The sequence below is a fragment of the Solanum verrucosum genome, unplaced genomic scaffold, assembly GCF_900185275.1.
Source record: "Solanum verrucosum unplaced genomic scaffold, falcon-dt-bn FXZP01000245.1, whole genome shotgun sequence".
NCBI classification, from domain to species: domain Eukaryota; kingdom Viridiplantae; phylum Streptophyta; class Magnoliopsida; order Solanales; family Solanaceae; genus Solanum; species Solanum verrucosum.
In genome coordinates, this window is record NW_026019998.1 from 175,159 (window position 1) to 181,684 (window position 6,526).

General features: G+C 29.6%; 1 pseudogene; it reads left to right on the forward strand.

Annotated features, from left to right (window-relative positions):
• The first annotated feature begins 496 nt into the window (after positions 1 to 496).
• LOC125819381 (uncharacterized) lies at positions 497 to 6,263 on the forward strand (annotated as a pseudogene).
• The last annotated feature ends 263 nt before the right edge of the window (positions 6,264 to 6,526 follow it).

A 6,526-nucleotide genomic window follows, 5' to 3' on the forward strand; every position in this document is an offset into this window, starting at 1 on the left:
CAATGTATATTTTGTTACCCTTCACATAATGCCTATAGTTTGGGACAGCTCCTTAAAAACAAATGCATATTCAGATCTAACATAAATAAAAGCAATGTCAAAGAAATTATTGATTCACATAATTTTTACTAGGATCACATATGTTACAACATTCAACTACTTCTATCTCTTATGAATGATATGGTAAATACATATCAAAAACATTGAGAGAGAGATTAAACAAATATTAATCTTCTTAGTAATTGTTACAAGTGAAGAATATATTTTTCCAAGTTATTATAAAGTTAAACCTGTTAAAAAGTTTCAGCATAACTATAAATCGATTTATTTCTCTTTGAGGTCCTTAATCTATTCAAAATCACAACCAATAAAAAAACAGTTATAATTTTAAACTGCTATACTCCGAAATATTTACCGTCTAATAACTCACAATATCAGAATGATAATATAATTAATAATTTTTTAAATTAACAGTTATTTAACTAAATGCACTAATATGGATTTTAAAATAACTGCCATTTGGTCAACTGCATTTATTCATGGTAATTCACCATATAATCAGATTTCAAGTTCAATAACTCATAACAAAGTCATGACAGATCAGAAGAAATTAGCAAGAAAACAAACATTTAGAATAAAAAACGTGAAAAATACTCATCAGATGTCAATGGTTTGATCTCCTATCTCTATTTTTATTGCTCAATATAGTACATGTCTTCTACTAACATGTCAAATAACTGTAATATACACGCTGATATAATTCATATTGTTTAATAAATAATACTCTTAAATCTTAAACTTTTTGTTTATTGACATTCCATAAAATGTAATTCATATATGGTTAACATTGTGTGAATTCATCGTAAACTTTCTTCATTATTTATTTTAAGTAACTATTAATTATTATTATTATTTGGGTAGATTTGGCAAGCACTAGCTCTTCAAATACGCAGTTGCTAAAAGGGCAAGAGTTTTTAGTGGATGAGCATACTTATTCATCTACTTTCAATACTCCAAATAGGTATTCTACAGGTATTTGTTTGTTTAAAAATAATTTTTTTCATATGTTTCTTCACTGTAGTATACGTTCTTATCTACTTCAGATTTAAAAGAAATACTACATATTAAATATTACTATTCTTATACATAAAACAAGATAATGTCTAATTTTTATTGTAATATCTGCAAATTAGTTCATCTACATTCAAGAAAGTCTAAGGGTAAGTATATATTTATGGATTATAATGTATACTCACCTATGTTAACAACGTTTTCCAAAGGTATATCACTAAAAGAACATAACAATATTCAATAAGCATCTGCAATATATTCAAATTCTATATTATTTGTAACAGATAACAGAATATCAAATCATCTAACTCATGATGAAAATGAAGATGTAGATATGTTGGCAGCAGATGAGTTTGGTAGTGGAAAACTATACAATGAAGGTAATTTTTATAGATTACCATCCCTACCCTTTGCTTTGTTTAAACAAATTACTTTGTTTCTAATGTATTTTAAAAAAAAAACAAAAAAAAATTATTAGGCTATTGGGATATAGGAGATCCAATTTATGAATGTCAATATTGCGGCGCTTACTTTTGGTATGCGGAAAGAATTGATAAGAAGTGTAAAAAAAAAAGACATGTTTTCACTTTGTGGTGTGGTCATGGAAAGATAAAGCTTCCCAATCCAAAGGATCCTCCTACTTTGTTGAAGGAATTATTATTTGGATCAGGTAAATTAATTTATTTAATACAAATATAAATACACGTCAATAATTTTGTTTATCAATTTTACATTTCTATAATTTATTGTAGGTGAAAAAAGTAACCATTTCAGAGAGAATATCCGAACTTATAATTCCATGTTTTCTTTTACATCAATGGGAGGAAAAATTGATGCATCTGTCAATCAAACAAAGGGGCCAAGAACTTTCAGATTATCTGGACAGAATTATCATAAAATTGAAAGTTTATTGCCTAATGAGGGATCTACTCCAAAATTTGCACAATTATATATTTATGATACAGAAAATGAGGTAACAAATAGAATGAATGTTATCAGGTGTGTACTTATTTTATTTATGCTTTATATAAGATTAATTATAACTGTAGTAATTAATCACTATTATCAACATATTACTATTCACTTTGTAGTAGCGGTGAAAGCAACAATCAAATCCATGCTCAAATTGTCACCGAACTGAAGGAAATGCTTGATAAACATAATGTTCTTGCAAAGAGTTTTCGTATGGTTAGAGATAGATTTCAAGCTGAACAAAGTACAAATGTTAAACTAAGATTTATCGGAAGAAGAGGATCAAATGGAAGAAGATATCTTGCCATCAGTTTCAAAGGTAGCAGCTTTGGTTGTTGGCGATTTTGAACCAACAAATACTGACAGAGATATAATAATCGAAAGTCAAAATGGACAACTTCAGAGAATAAATAAGCTTAATGCAGCATATTTAGGTTTGCAATATCCATTACCACTACCTTATGGGGAAGATGGTTATAGAGAAGATATTCCTTTAAATAGAATTGATGAATCAAGTGAGGGAAGAAAACGTGTTAGTTCTTGCGAATATTTTGCATATAAAATTCAAGAAAGGAAGAATGAAGTACCTACAATTGTTTCTGCTAAAAGATTATTCCAACAATTCTTGGTTGATGGATATACAATGATTGAATCTTCTGCTTATTGTTTTATAGACTAAATCAAAGAAATTTGAGAACACATTTATATAAAGGATTACAAGAAGCAATTTTGCATGGAGACACAGAACCATCTTCTCTAGGACAAAGAATTATATTGTCTTCTACCTTCACTGATGGAACACGTTACATGTTGCAAAATTATCAAGATCCAATGGCAATATGTAAATGGGCTGGATATCCTGATTTATTCATTACATTTACATGCAATCCCAAATGGCCTGAAATTAATAGATTTGTGCATAGTAGGGGATTGCATCCAGAAGATTGGCCAGACATTATAACAAGAGTATTTAAAATCAAATTGGATTATTTGATAAAAGATTTAAGAGACAATAAAGTTTTTGGAGAAGTAAAAGAGAGTATGAACTTTATTTTGCTTTATTTTATTATATTATATTTTAAAGTTAATAAAATTTGTTTTATTTAAATAAAATCATAAATTACAAATAATATTTTGTTTTTCTCTTCATATAGTGATTTACACTATTGAATTTCAAAAGTGTGGATTGCCTCATGCACATATCTTACTTTTTCTCCATGATAAATTTCCAAATGTTGGAGACATTGATGTGATTATTTCAGCTGAATTGCCTGATAAATTACTTGATCCGGATTATTATGTGGTTGTTACAAACTTCATGATGCATGGGCCATGTGGTTCAATAAGAAAATCATCCCCTTGCATGCAAAAAGGCAAATGTACAAAGCACTTTCCAAAAAGATTTTTACTATCTACCTCACTTGATGAAGAAGGATATCCATTATATTGAAGAAGAGATGATGGTAGATCTACACAGAGATCAGGTATTGATTTAGATAATCGATATGTTGTATAATAAACTGCGCTCTTTCTTTCTGTGTGGGACGATAGCGGGGAGAGAGGGGAATGCGTCGAGGTTTTTGCTAATGAAATATGGGGCACATATTAATGTTGATTGCACATCGATTAAATACTTATTTAAGTATGTTAATAAAGGTCATGATCGAGTCACAGCAGCTTTTTGCGATAGTGTTAATTCTTCAGATTCAAGAGTTGTTGATGAAATAAAAATGTATTGTGATTGTCGCTATATATCATCCTGTGAAGCAGCATGGAGAATTTTCAAATTCTCAATCCACCATAGAGAACCTTTTGTAGAAAGGTTATCTTTTCATCTACCAGACAATCAAAATGTCATATTTTCAGATGATGATCCAATTGATGTTGTTATCAATAAACCAACAGTGAAGGAATCAATGTTTTTAAGATGGTTGGAAGCTAATAAGGAATTTCCTGAAGCAAGACATCTAATGTATGCAGAATTTCCTTTAAAGTTTGTTTGGAAGCAACAATCTAAGAGATGGGAAAAAAGGAAAACTTCAACATTTTCTATTGGAAGAATTTTCTTTGTTCCACTAGGATCAGGTGAGCAATATTACCTTAGATTGCTATTGAATGTTGTTAAAGGTCCAACTTCTTATGAGGAGATCAGAAGAATAAATGATATTGATCATGAGACCTTTAGAGATTCATGTTATGCTCTAGGATTATTAGATGATGACAAAGAATATGTTGATGCTATAGTACAAGCAAGTCAATGGGGAATGCCATCATATCTACGAAATTATTTGCTATGCTACTTATATCTAATTCAATGTCACGTCCAGAGATAGTGTGGCAATCAACTTGGCACTTACTATCAGAAGATATCATTTTTGAAGAAAGAAGAATGTTAGATAACCCAGGTATTTAATAATGTTTACACTTGACACTAATCATATATAATTTTTTTTTCTTTTTCTTATTATTTTATTATTAATTTACTTTTAATAATTTTTAATAATTAGTAAATTAGAATTAGATTATTTTATTAAATTAGTATATGTTTATATGTTTTTTCAGAAGTGTATCTATCGATAGCAGATTTGAAGAATCGTTGCTTGCAAAAGATTGAAACCTTTTTAAAAGGGTGTGGAAGGAGTTTTCAAGATTTTTCAACAATGTCATTACCTGTCTATCATGTGTTGATTATAGCAACAGATTAATTCGAGATGAAATGTGTTACAATAAAGGTGCTTTAACTGATGAACATCAAGAATTACTACAAAATTTAACTGATGAACAAAAAGCAGTTTACAAAAAGATTATGTCAGCAGTTATTACAAATAGTGGTAGATTTTTCTTTTTATACGGCTTTGGATACAGGAAAAACTTTTATTTGGAGGACACTATCAGCAGCTATACGATCTAAAGGAAATATTGTTTTGACAGTAGCTTCTAGCAGGATTGCATCTCTATTGTTGCCTGGTGGTAGAACATCACATTCAAGATTTGTTATCCCTCTGAATATAAATGAAGATTCAACATGTAATATAAAGCAAGGTACTCCTTTAGCAAATTTGATAGTCAAGGCAAAGTTGATTGTTTGGGATGAGGCTCCTATGATGCATAAATATTGTTTTGAAGCTTTGGATAAAACTTTAAGAGATATTATTAGCTATAAAGATGCATCTAAGGTAGAATTACCATTTGGAGGAAAAACAGTTGTTCTTGGAGGTGACTTTAGACAAATTTTACCCGTTATTTCAAAAGGTACCAGACAAGATATTGTTAATGCAACTGTAAATTCATCATATTTATGGCCACAATGTCAACTATTGACTCTAACAAAGAATATGAGGTTACAAAGCAATGCAAACGGTACACATTTGGAAGAATTGAGAGATTTTTCTAATTGGATATTGAAAGTTGGGGATGGTAGCATTGGAAGTTCAATTGATGGAATAGACAAAGTTTTAATACCAAATGATCTTCTAATAAATGAGTATACTGATCCTATAATATCTATTGTTGAAAGTATTTATCCAGATTTCATCACTAATTGCAATGATCCAGAGTACCTTCAATAAAGAGCTATTCTTGCTCCAACTCTTGATATGGTTGAATCGATGAATCAGTATATGATTACTCTTAATCATAATCCTGAGAAATCATATTTAAGTTCTGATAAAATTTGCAGGTCTGATCATACTTATTCAACTTTGGAACATGTACATACCCCTGAATTTTTGAACAATATTAAATGTTCTGGCGTTCCATATCATTCAATCACTTTAAAGGTTGGGGTTCCAGTGATGTTACTAAGAAATATCGATCAGTCAACAGGATTATGTAATGGAACTAGATTGATTATTACTAAACTTGGAAATCAAGTAATTGAAGCAAAGGTTTTATCTGGACAGATGGTTGGCCAGAAGGTGTTTATTCCAAGAATGACTTTAACACCTTCAGATTCTAGAATTCCTTTTAAGTTTCAAAGAAGACAGCTTCCTATAATTGTATCATTTGCTATGACAATCAATAAGAGTCAAGGACAGTCTTTATCTCATGTGGGCTTATTTATGAAGAAGCCAGTGTTTACGCATGGACAGTTATATGTTGCTCTTTCCAGAGTGACAAATAGAAAGGGATTAAAAATACTTACTTACGATGAAGATGGGCAAATAAGTAATGAAGCCACAAATGTAGTATATAAAGAAGTATTCCAAAATCTTATTTGACATACAATGTATTTTTTAACTTTTATATATATACTACAATTTTTGTTGTGTATGTTACAATAACTTTTATATTAACTGTTATATATGTTTTAGGTTTCGGAATTATGTAATTTAACTTAGTAAGTTAACATTAAGTAGGTACACATTAATAAAAAAAAGACAAAGAAAGTCCAAATTACTTTGAAATATGCAATAGTCGATATGTACTAACCTTCATTAGCTAATTATAATCACTGCTATTTCCCATCGATACACTAGCAGAA